Here is a 14,231-nt window from a genome sequence, read left to right on the forward strand (position 1 = left end):
GCTGGCGATCCGGCACTGGTGGCGCGCACGGCGTGGTCGGCGCAATATAATCGGGAGCGGTGGCAGTTTTTCCCGGTTTCGCGCGAGCAAAGCGCGCCCCGGCGGCGGCGGCGTTTGCGGCGGGGCGGCACGGTGATCGGCGGCGGGCGCGCGCGGCTCGAACGTACCTACCCCCGGACCCCTCGACCCCCGACTGGCCGCCCTCACACGCCCCGGACGCCTACCGCCGCCGCGCACACCGGCTTGTGTCTGCGGCGGGGGGTAGCTCGCCGTTGCGTCTGCGGGGACTCGCCCTGCGCACCCCTCGCCGCCGCTATTGATTTGTCCAAAGACCTTCCGCGTGTTTGTCGACCGGCACGCCGACGGTTCAAGACCGGCCGAGTCGCCGTCGGAGTCCTCTTCAGTCGACGAATTTTTCGAGATAAAAAATAGAAATAGACGTATACGCTGCACCTGCCAACACCCATAGCTAATATATCGAACACACATTACGTCACCTTCACACGAGTTTGTTTTGAATTCTATGCCGGGGAGCCGGTCGGACGAGCTCGATTTTCCGTCGTCGAATTACTGTCACGCGTTAAACGGGTCTGTCCGTTGGAAATCATCTCTCTTTCTCTCTCTCTCTCTCTCTCTCTCTCTATCAATCTATCTCTTTTAAGAACGAACAAATATGCCGGCATCGGATTTCAGCCGTTAACTTTTTTTTTAGAGTAGTCACGTATTTTTTTATTTATCTTGTCCCCTTTTTATGTATTTGTACTTAATATGTATTCATACATACGCCTTTTTTTGACTTATATAAAATATGGTTTCATTTTTGCAATTTTTTTTATTTTTATCGCATTAAATTTATTTTTTATTTTAAATGATAATAATAATAACAACGTTGGTTTAACGACGATGGTGTGTTTTGTTGTCGATTAATTTCTATAGCAGTGAAATAACTCCGCGCGACGACGGATCTCTTTCTTTTGCCGGTTGTAATATAATCGCGTTAACCCTCTCTCCGCCGCGATACAGTTAATTTAAAGGAATCCATTTAGATGAGAAGAATCGTCGTGCAAACAGCATCAAAAGACAAATTTCCGAAGCAATTCGTATCGACTGCTTCTCTATTTTTCGCCCGGCTATATCGATTCCGGTCCGACACTACCCCAAAAACTCATGTTGATAACGATTACTTGGTTTTAACTCGAAATTGTAAACACCGTACACGTATGGTAACGGTCTTTTCTATACATAAATATAAACTATGTAGTGACTTTCAACAAGTTGGCACGAATATTATACTTGTTTAATGATCCAACCCTTAAAGGATCACGTTTGCACTTTGTATATGTAAGGCATCCTGTGTGCGTTCGATACCGATGCCCGGTTGAGGCAAAAAAAAAAAATAAACTACCCTCTATGACATATTAGCGTGCGCTTGATATAATATATACATGTATAATATGTATGTATATTTCATATACACAACGGTGATGTATAATATGTGTACATGGATTTAGGATGACGGATACCACTATAAAGTCTCCAAAATAAATTATGGAAACATTTCCATTCATATTTTGAATCAATTTATTTTATTTTTTTTTTCGGTTTCGTTCATCGAAAAAACCGGGAATAACTAGTTGTAAAGTTGCAAACGAAAAATGGCGTACAATTCATTGTGGTCGAAAAAAACTGTGTTTATGTATATGCAGCATACACATTATACACTCAGCTACATTTTATTTCCATTGAATTCTATTCCTATCTACGATATGTATCAAGGAAATGAATTTTTATGTAAATATTGTGTCAGAGTAGTTTTTTATATATACGTAATGCGCGCACAATACGATAATAAGTCAGTTAGTTATTATTTTACTGGTAAAAACAATCAGAGTAATACAGAACTGTATTTAAAAATAACCATGTTTGAACAATATTATTATTGTTAAAAATATTTGGTCGAAGCTATATAATTTAGTATAATACGATTTCGCAAATGTGAAAACATAACGAAACGTATAAGTATAAATAATTTAAATGCATATACCCGGTTTCACCCGTCTCTACTAATTCTGAATTTTAAATTATTATACTAATTATTCGGAAAGTTCGTTTAGAACAAATTAAATGTATTGATTTTTTCATACAATTTTAAATTCATTAGATTTTATTTTTAGTATCGTATTTTATAATAATCATTATGATTTCAAGGGGATTAGATTTAAATCAAGTGCGTTAACCTTTTATATACAATCATATAAAACCCGAGTGATAAACCATTTTAAGTAAGCTTTACGTTGATGGTCTCTGAGTTAAAATATCAAGTAATATCAATTATAATTTGATATAAAACGAATCGTTGAAGTAAAATATTTCGTATTCATAATATGTATCTACAATCTACGTAAATGTTATGGTTTTTTAATTTCTTTAAGTCGAGTTTAAAGACCATTTTAGTTTGCACGCCACCGAATTTCGTTAAGGGAATTCGTTTACTAATGTTAAAACAGTATACGTGTATACTTAATCATTTTGTTTATGTAGCATTTGGCCTGGATCGTTAATTCTGACGGCCGTGATCATTGTTATTGATGATAAACGTACTGTGAAATATGTATCGTTTTATCATCATCGAACTGTAGAAAAAATGGCTTTCAAGTTTTATCGTAATAATTTATTGTTCTCAAAATAACAACACGATGCAAATACAAAATAATAAGCTACTAAAAACGTCACTTTTATTTTATATAAATGTTGGAATTCTGAATGAGTTTAGACGTGGATGTTTTATTTGTGTTTTTTAATAAGTGTCATACATTGGAGTTTTGCTGTATTGTTACTGTGAATAGAGAGCATTCAACTAAATTATAATCACTCTGTGATGAATATAATTTAAAAAAAATATTCGGGAAGCAAATACTGTTGTTATTATTGTTATTGTTTACTTTTATAACGAACCGAAGCTAGCTATTTTTGAATAAAAATTAATGAGAGAAAACATAATTTAAAATTTTTTGTGTAGTTCATGAAAAAAATTGCAAATTAATAATAATTAATTTAATTTAAAAATTACAATTAATCCTATGTAAGCTGTATTTGTATTATATTTATGTATTAACGAACCACTTAACAATATTACTTAATTTTATTCATATATCTATAGTATTACATTTTAAACGACAATTCAAAGCATAATTTATGAGTGATTATTATATTTAAAATTGTTTTAATTTAAAATTTATATGATATTTTTTCTAATTCAGGTTGATAACAAATTCAAATCATGTATGTCAGAGCACATTACCCTCAGATTATTTTATTTTGTGTTTTTTTTTTAAATTATATCCACTGAAAGAGGGTAAGGGTGATGGGGATAAGTAGGTAGTAAGGTAGTAACCAATAAATAATAATTACTGATAGAAAATAGTTTTTTCTTCTCATTATTAATTATTATTGCACTTCTGAAAAAAAAATTGTGCACAACATAAACCACCTATTTCCCACTTTGAAATGAGCATACTGCTTGCGTATAACCGGGGTTACGAGTAATTTCCTTTTCCCGCTATTTTTCGCGCTGTTATAATATAAACTGTGTGTATACGGCACTAGGTTTTTTTTTTATTATTCAATGTCCAAACATTATTCTCTTCTCTAGTGGTCCTTAATATAGAAACTGCGTGGTTTTATATTTTTATTATTATTTTTTTTTATGAACAACCGTCGACTATCATTTTACATATTTTTTTCCATTGCCATTTTTTTGTTTTGTTTCAGAATATTACCCAGGCAATCGTGGGATCTACAATAAATTCTTGGTCGTACGAAATTATATACACTTTGCACACACAACCATCAGCACAAAAGTACACCTAGTTTTCTATCCCGGTACAAGAGGCGAAACCACATTTTTAACCCCACTTTTAGAGAACTTCATACTCCATGATTGACATTAGTTTGAGCTGTTTACCACTATTTACAATCCTTCGTTTTCTCTACAGGCGGTGAGCCTTCAAAGAACGCCTTAATTAACTAATACTTTGACGGGTTTGTTTGTTTTTCGTGTTTATCACACAACAGAAATACCTACTAGGTGGCCAGATCAACTAAAGTCTGTTCTCTACGATACAAATATATTATAAAAAAAAATAAAAAACGAAATTAAGTAAAGTGTTTCCAAGTATATCCTATATCATACACAGCACCAGCAGCAGCAGTCTGCGCTGGACACAGCTGTACGCCGGATATATATATATATATATATAATATTATATGTATAGCTGACAAAGGTAGAATACAATTACATGTTGAATAATTTGCCGGGTGTGCATTGTTTTTGAATTCGTTAGGAATGCTACTCAAAAGTATTCTTATTTTGTTTTTTTTTAATATATATGTATATACTATGCACAGTATTATTTTAAAAACTTTAGTAACGACGCATATTATATATGTATATATATATATATATATATATATATAAATTCGTATACAACTGTAACTAATTTCAACGAATTCATTTGTTTCTTAAATGAGAAAGTTTAAAAATACTTTTGTACCTATTCATCATATAAAATTTAATATGAACATAAAACGAGTATTTTTGGTTTAAAAATATTTTTTGGTTGTGTATACTAATTATATGAAATATTATAACACAATGAAGCATGTTTAATAAATTGTTTTGATATACAAAAAAAAAAGATTAATAAATATTTAGAAAATTATAAATATTGGAACAAACAGATTAGATAATGTTGTTTTTTCGACAATTGTTAAATTGTATTTATAGTTTATCTTTTTTACACATTAAACAAATTTTTATACCAAATGTTTGATTTTCTTTTTAAATGTAGTATTTATTGGGAGTTTTAATTATTAAAATATTAAAAAATATGCATATTAAAACTTTTTATTCGATTTTTTTTTCCAAATTGAGACTTATAGTTTTAATTTACTGAAACAGATAATTTTTTTAAATATGTTAAACGGATAATTGTAATTATTATTTAAAATTATTAAATGCTATAATAAAAAGAAAAGATATCGTCACAGGACGATTCTTCGATATTTTTAAATATTTTAAAATATAATATAGTTTTTGAGTATTTTTATAACTTTGAGAAGTAAAATTTTAAATTCATCAGTAAAGGAAATCACTGCTATAAGTACGTGTACTTATTGTTTATTATCCTACTTTATAGTGATATGAAACTGAACCAAGACTTAGGATTTCCAGTCCGCATCATAACTTTTATTAGGTAAACACTAGGTTTTGAATTCAGAAATATAATAATATTATGATTTGCGATTCATAAAATATTTTAGAAATAATCTTAGCAATGTCGGTTAGTAAAAAAGTATATATTGTATAATTTATATGTAGCGAAACGATTATCCTAGTTCGGCAAACAATAGTAATATTCGCCAAAGGTCGGTCGAATCGGTTAATCGTCCTAAAAAAACTGTCCAGAAGCGATCAGAGTAATTAAGTATAAAATGTAATTTAAATAGTACTTGATTATTTTGTTTTCGTATAGTATTGGTATTACTACTGTTGTATTTACTCGATACTTGTATGAGACAACGGCGATGTGTTTATAAAACTGTTGTGTCGGGTTTGTTTATCCGCTCGTTACATTATGAACAATATAGTTATAGACATATTATAATATACGATGAGTACGTGGATAATGTGCGTAGAGTATTTCGTATGGCCATTAAAGGTGCTCGCAGGCACAAGACACAGTGAATGTGACCACGTTTCATGTCTAGGATATATATATATATATAACTATAATCACGCCGATTATTATATTGTATTAATCTGGCAAAGACACAACGTTGTAATAACCTTGATTGTATTCACAGAGTAATGTACCAAGCACGTTCACTTACTTTTCTGTATGCTCGGGTTTAGCCTTATCTGAAATTTCTTTTATCTAAACTTGTTTTCCAAGGATTTGTTGCAGCCCAACGATTATTCAACTTGTGTACCTCTGATCAACAGACCAGTCTATATGCTATAACTATAGGGACTAAAACCGATGACAAAGCTTTCTTTACTCTCCATTATAATCCTAAAATGACTTTAAAAATGATACAAGTATGCATAAACTCATGTAAGTATGAAGTAAAGGCTGAGAGATCAAAATAAATTAATCAAAACTGAAATTCATTCACAAACATTTACGACCAGACTAAAAAATTGTATTACAACCACGCTGAGTAATCTACCTCTTGGTAGTGTACAAAATCTAAAATAACCGATATTGAAAATAACGATCTATTCTTAAATCCAAATATATTAACTAGAAAATTAAAACTCTTATTTAGAAACTTCTATAAAGCCAGTACAGATTTACAGAATATAACTTTAGGACTCAGCCAAACCCTTGAACATAAATAAAATCCGAATTTTCCAATCAAAATATCTATTAAATTACTACTTATTTAATATATAACTTCCGATTATTATAAACATTTTTATTTACAGATTATTATTATAATTACATATAAAGGGGATATAAACGGTATTTTTTTACTGATTGGTTATGCGAATATTCAATATTTTAGCTATGATATATTATTAATTTTATAAAAAATATAATTATAAATAATATACATATTATGCGTCTTATTAAAATAATATTATTTTACGTCCAATTCACAGTTTCTATAAAACTAAAAACACCAAAACGAAATCAGTTTGAAGTAATCTGAAATATTATATTCAGAAAGTAAGATATATATATATAATATAAATAATGATAATAATATGTAAGAGTATATAACATATATGTGGTTTAGAAACATTAGCATTCGTTCTCTATAGCTAATAAATAGTGTAGACTACGGTTTTCGTATCATATAATATAGACACGCAGACAGACTAATGAAAACAAAACGATCCCTCGAAATTATACAGATAATCCGGTAGCAGAGACTGTACGTTTATATATATATTTAGCAAAAGTCGAGCATATGATATTATGGTAGACATAAACACACACATTTATATGTATACGTTTGTGTCCATTTGAGGCGATACGAAAATTAAGCTTTCACGTAACTATATATACGCGTAGTTACCTAGAAGGCACGCGCATTATTGAAATTACAACGATTCGTATTTAGTTCGTAAATGCCGATTATTAAACGCACTAATTGGCAGCGTCGAAACCATGTGTTATATTGATCACGACGATATATCTAACATAATAATATAATATGAACTTAAATGACTCGATACAATTACAATTTCTCATAAGTTTACTTAAAGTAAATTTTATTCTAGACTCGGATGTTATGAAACAATAATAATAATAAATAAATAAAAAAAAATGATGACTATAAATAAATATTTTTTTTTTCCCTTGAGATTAAAACTAAAATATTTTTCATCTTTCTCCGTCAGAACTTGAATAAAACGTAAACAATCATATTTAATGATACCGTTTTATCCGGTTTTTTTCTTGAGTTAAATCTGGAATTTAATTATAGTGGCCGTATGGAAAAAATTACTTCTGTGTTAAGATGTACGTGCCTTTATATAATACCTACTAAAAACGTTTTCGATATAAACGTTTATTCATATTTTGAATGCACAATGTCATAAAACTAACTGTATTATGCTTATAGAACATAATGCATAGATATGGACTTAATTTGAATTTCTACTCGTAAGATCATAAAGGATGTAATCAGCTTTCAATTAACATTTTCGCATTTGATTAATTACGTAAACTCGAAGCAACTCATTACACACACATACACGCGCATACGCACACACACACTAGCATATTTAGAACACGGGAATCGTGAGGTGAAGTCTATATTACCTATAAAATTATGTATCGAATAAAACTATATTCATGCACTTATATAAATCAATTTTATGGTTTTATTAATAATAGTCAACTCAAACAATAGACTTATAATACATGTATATACTATATTGTAATATTTAATATGTTCTTACACATTAACAATTGATAAATATACTTTACAGTTCAGGCTTTTAGTGTGAGGTGACGCCTTAGTTAAAGTTTGGAGTCCTTAGAATTTAAATATTTTTTAATTGGTATATCATTGTATACTAATACATTATATATTTAGTAACATTTCCTAGATCATCAAATGTTGAAAAATGTTTAAATAATTTTCAATATATTCCTATAGTTAAATACATGTTACACATACAAGAACCGTGGTATAATTATAAGATTTCGCATGTAGTGATAATAAAGACTGTTGTTACTTTCGATTTTCTTAAACAATATTATCATATTCACGCAAAGTGTTACTAATGGATAACTTCTTTATCAAATAATCGTACGTTATATTTTCCCACTCTCATCACTTATACTTATTGTGCACTTTTTTTTTTTTATTTTGCTTAGGATTATTGGTAAATATTTATTTTAGAAAAAATGTATATATTATATTATATAAGCTGGCGTGATGTATAGGCAATTTCGGTACATATTGGTGTAAGAGACTTTGGAACGGTATCGTATATTGCATTAAAGTTATTATAGTTACAGAATTAAATATGAGAATATTTCGTTACAACGACAATAACGTGTGCCAACTAACTGACTAACACAGTACATTTTTGTATTGAAATCTATTATCGAGTTATAGATTATCAGTTGTTAAATTATTAAAAGCAATATTTCAACGTTAATGTTAAACTATTATAATAAAAATAAATTAAAAAAAAAAAAATGTTTAAAAAAGTATTTTATCAATTACAAATAAAATGATTATAAATTTTTATGTGTGTATTTATAAAAAATAGGTTTCAAACTAACTGTTTCGAGAAAATAATATATTTTTATGCTTATGAATTATAAGTTATAATACTTTTACACCAAGTATAGTTCATTTATGGCTTACATTTACACATTTAAAGAAAAAATAAAACTTAATTAGACGATTCTGTTTCTTTTTAGTTTTTCCCAGGGTTTAAGTATCTGAAAGTTTATTAATAAATTTGGAAGGAAAGTAAATAGCTATAGTAAATAAACCATATACAAGATAATATTTAATAGGTATATATTATATATTCAATATTGTAATAATGATTTTCGTTACGTATAATATAACATTTGCATAATATAAAAGTATAGCCGTTTATCGAAGTGACATATTTAGTGCTAAGCAACACACTTTTTTACGATATTGTAATGTTGTTTATGTGCAGAAGACAATTGGTTTCGAACCCAAACCCACGGGGTTCTTAAAGTGTCCATAAACCACAAGCCGAGAGAACAGAAATTGGTTACAATACTATAATACAAAATATTATGATAATGACGACAATTGCAGCAATGTGTTATGCAAAAAAAAAAAAACAGTGCAGTGGACCGACAAATAAATATACAGTGTAATGATGCGCAATCACTTATAAACCGTAATAAATTGTGTACATGCGTGTAAATCGTTTGATTTATAATCAAATTTACTATCAGTAGTCTAAAGAATAATTTTTATGTTTAAATGGCATACAATTAATCTTCATTTTATGTATACATGGACACAGCATTTAGATCTTCGAAAGAGATACATTATATTATATTAAGACGATGGTCATAACTCGGGCTTGGATCCCATTGGCCGAATTCCAAATTACAAAAAACTTAACCACCCCAGGCGTAGTTTTTTTATAATATGTGCAACTGCGTGTACTCATTTATATGTACGACTTTTCATTAAAAATGTCTATATTTATCATTGTATAATAGCAACAATTGGTCATCAGTTTGAGTTATTATTATATATGCATCTTTTGTATAGGATGGTTCATAGAAATGAGAAAATTCAAAAACGATTATGAAGAATTAAAATTGTTGTTTTATATAGATTATAGGAGAACTCGTAGTTGTATTATACATTATTAAAATTTAAAAGTAATCATATTTTAAAAATAATATAAATTAATGTTGCCCGTTTTCTCAAGACACTCATTAAGTCAATTTTTGAAATTTGGCATAATTTGGCGCTAAGTATTTGTATTGGAATTTTATCGACTTTCATGGTGAATAATTTATTGAAAATGGTTTGGAGTGAATAATGTAGACAGTATTCTTTATATGTTCCCATAAAAAAAAATACAAAATGGATAGATAGATCTGGGAAACGGGATGGACTATCAATGTCAGCGTTCTTGAAGATAACGCTGTTGCAATCAAAACCCGGAGAACGCGAGGTTACTCCATTTTGTTAAAACCCGGTGTTTCCAACATCAATTCTTGGTAAACTTTGAAGTTTCCATTCCCCTTCTCAAAGTTAACATACAACTCAAACTACTCAACACCCAACAATACGCCAATATCGCATTTAAAATGTCCGTTTCTCTGCACCATATTATACGGACATAATACATGAGATATAGTACTGTTTAAAATGCACAGCAGAAGCAATTAACCTCCTAGTATTTCCAAAGAAACTAATATATTAATATATACATATATATATATATATATATATTATTTATATATACCAATATCACATACAATTGTATAAAAACGTGATTTGATTTATTAAGTAAAGTTGATTTAAAAAAAAAATAAAACTTTACAAGAAACATTCATTCTTAAATAGTACTTTTGCAAGTTATTTTCCATACAACAATTTTATTATATTTTTATGATAGTTTGGAATGTTTGAGCATTTTTTTTATTTTATTTTAATATAATTGCCATACAACTATTAGTTTATTTGAACATAACTAATTTAATATTGTGTTTATGGAAAAAATTATAGGAAAATGGTCTTCTCCTCTCATATATTTTACTGTCCCAAGATGGACGATCGGAGGATGCATAAATCGTCACTGAACGTATAATAATAATAAGATACTATTATATTGCCCACGCCGTGGGTGTATATATCCCGGATATCTGGTTCGGGTGAAACCCACCAAATCGTTTCGATAACAGTCACGCGTACGCAATAATATTGCGTTATCCTCGTGCACGGCATACGCACGTATAATATATAATATAGTAAATAGTACGCTAAATATATATTTACATATAATGTATATATATATAAAGAGAGAGACGATAAAAATTGGTTGGGAAAATAGCTAAGACAAGCAGGTGGAATGAAATCCTTTGTACCTTTGACCGCCGGGATATACAAGTACACCGATTACGGATGATAAACTTGTCGTGAATATCTTGGATTTGTGACAGCCGCAGACTCGCTGTTGATTGCGATGAATTTTCGATTTCGGAGCGTTAAACTACCTCGTTTCGAGGGTTATATAATATTGTTTGTGACTGTTTTATTTTACGCGCACGCGTGTATCACGTATAGGTTACCTCTTATTTTTACGGCCGGTTTTTTTTTTAGTTGCCAGCAATGTTGGCATTGGTGTAGGGTCGTACGACTAAATCGCAAAGACGAGACGAAGCGACCAAGGGTAGTTTTCCGGTTGTACATTTTTTACGCGTCGACTTTTTATTGTACGTATAAAAAAAGGAAAAAAATATACGTACATAATATAGTCGTATATACGTTAGCTTTACGCGCGCGTATTCAAAACAGCATATTCCCAACAGCCGCCACTGCTACCCCCGCATCGTAAGTCGAGCATAACCGATCCGATCACGTATATATTAAATATATATATATAAAAGAAATACGAATATACACTGTACGCGCACGCGCGCTCACGCATACATACTCGGATATGTATACTGCACTTTATTAGGTATATATTCGAAGACTGAGGTATTTTCTTCCTTGTCGCGCGCATTTTATGACTACGCGAAAACGGCTGGGTGTGTGGACAAAAAAATATATACCGCGAAAACAAGTGCAAAAAATAAATAAAAACACATTTGTGTTATACCGGAATATATATATATACATATACATATATTATGTGTACTCGATCGGTCGATCCACAGCAGACCCATAAAAACAAATAGCCATCGAATCTCGCGTGGTGGCGAAGAAGTCGGTTATCGGAATAATGAAACTGCCGCCACCGCTTCATACGTATATTATGTAGTGTTTTTCTCGTCTCTATAGCAAGTGGCGGTAGTGGTAGAGACAACAGTGACGTATATTTACGACGATGGTTAAAGAGTGGGAGAGATTAAGGGAACCGAACGCACCTTGCCGCTCCTAACAAACCTTGAATAAGCTTAAATTATAATACAATAATAATTATAAAATAGAAATCGTTTTATACATTTTATCCTCTTGTAACACAGTTAAAAATAAAATCCCGCCTGTAGCTTCGAGTTGTATACACTTCGGTTGTATGTCAGATGGCTTAGTTTACGTCCATATATTATCACGTATGTATACGTGACGCGACATATGTGGAAATACGCGAATCAAGGACTCACTAGAGACGCTAGTGCTGCCGCCAAAAAAAAAAAGTTTGAAGAAATTACTATTTACTAAACGATTTTACTTATACATATATAATAATATAGTTATCGATTTTCGGCAGACGAAATTCGTCATTGTCATGGCGGTCACGATCGATCAAGTTATTCCCTGCAGGGTAATCGCATTTACCCGACCCCGAGTAGAAAGATTTCGTCAGATTTTTTATCTGATATTCTCTTAACTCTCGATCACATGTCCAACAATTTGTAATGAAAAAATAAAAATCAATAAGAAGAAGACACAACTGCTCAAGTGATACATTAATTTATATAATTTATTCGTAATTATCGCGTGAGTAACGGCTAAGTATTGGATTCATCAGCGCGTAGAAATTATTATTCTTTATATCTCATATAAAACGACCGCGCCGAACGATCAATAACATTAATAAAAATTCATATTTTTATCACACTTGTGTATATGTGATATAATATAATATATATTATGTAGTAATACATAGTACATAATAAATATTATACATAATATAATATGTATAGTGTAATAAAAACTCTTTCGCCGCTATTGTCAAACAAGAAAAAACTGATGAAAAAGCAAATATTTTATAGGTTGGAAAAAAATCCATCGTTATCAAGATGTTTTGAAAGTTGAACTTTTTGTAATATAGAAAGAATACAAAATAACTGATAACGTATTGTAGTCTTAATGTTATTATTTGTTTGAAAAAGGAAATCATTTTCTGGTTTACTATCTCGATTTACAAGTTCGATTTTCTATTTTGACTATAATACGAACATAACTATTTTATTTTATCGATTTAATATACCAACTTGAATGAAGCATTGGGATATTAGAATTTTTTTAGATAACAAATATTTTTAACAGCTTTTATGACTACGCATTTCTCAATCTGAGTTTAAGGTTTATTTTTGAATATTTAAAAATATATGGTTTCAATGTTTCTACATGTTTACGCAATTATTATCTTTTTGCACCAATGAATCTTGTGTTAACACTAGGAAAAAAACTTAAGAAACATGCATGCTTTATTTTTCTACTCTATTAATGATATGAATTAAAGTTTAAAAATATTTAATAATTTATAATACAAATCAGTTTTTTTATCTTTTTTATTTATGTTTAACTAGTCATACAACTCATAACTAGTACTTGTTTTTAAATAATATTATTATTATGTATCTCGTATCTAATATTAACTATTAGATATTTTGTATATTACTAGGTATATATATTTTTAATTTACAACACTGCACTCTGTGCCCTCCGGGGTATTTACTGTTCTAAATAAGTGAAAAATTAAATATTTTAATATGTAATAATAATGTTCCGAAAATATTATGTTTATAGAAATATATCATTTACACGATGATTTTTTTAATAAATGATAATGTATGCAATAATATATCATTTAAATTTATGAAAACATATATCAATATATATTGTATAGTTTTTAAGATAATTAAAAAATAATTTAATAATTTAATTTAAAATATATAGCTTATAAAATATTTATAAAAAATGTACGTATACAATAACTCTATTCTTTTTAAAGTTATATGTCATGATTAAATTATTTCTGATATTTTATTGTGTCACTTTATTCTATGTGAAAATTATTAATTAGTGATAATTGTTGAGATTTCTAAAAACAACAAAACAGTAAAGTTTTTTTTTTAAATTCAAACCCTATTGTAACTGAGTTTATATTATAATGAACTAATGAACATTTTGGATCAATACCATACTGTAGGTATACGTATATGAAATCCAGGTGTGAAATGTATGTAACCGATAAAAAATATATTTAATAGTGATAGCGACCCTTTGATTAGCTGTCATTA

General features: G+C 29.8%; 1 protein-coding gene across 6 annotated transcripts in view; it reads right to left on the reverse strand.

The window, feature by feature from the left end:
• The window catches only part of LOC113553468 (protein unc-13 homolog A), a 160,609-nt gene that overhangs the window by 45,366 nt on the left and 101,012 nt on the right, over positions 1–14,231 (reverse strand). The window lies entirely within an intron of this gene.

This window comes from Rhopalosiphum maidis, chromosome 2, assembly GCF_003676215.2.
Source record: "Rhopalosiphum maidis isolate BTI-1 chromosome 2, ASM367621v3, whole genome shotgun sequence".
Classification (NCBI taxonomy): domain Eukaryota; kingdom Metazoa; phylum Arthropoda; class Insecta; order Hemiptera; family Aphididae; genus Rhopalosiphum; species Rhopalosiphum maidis.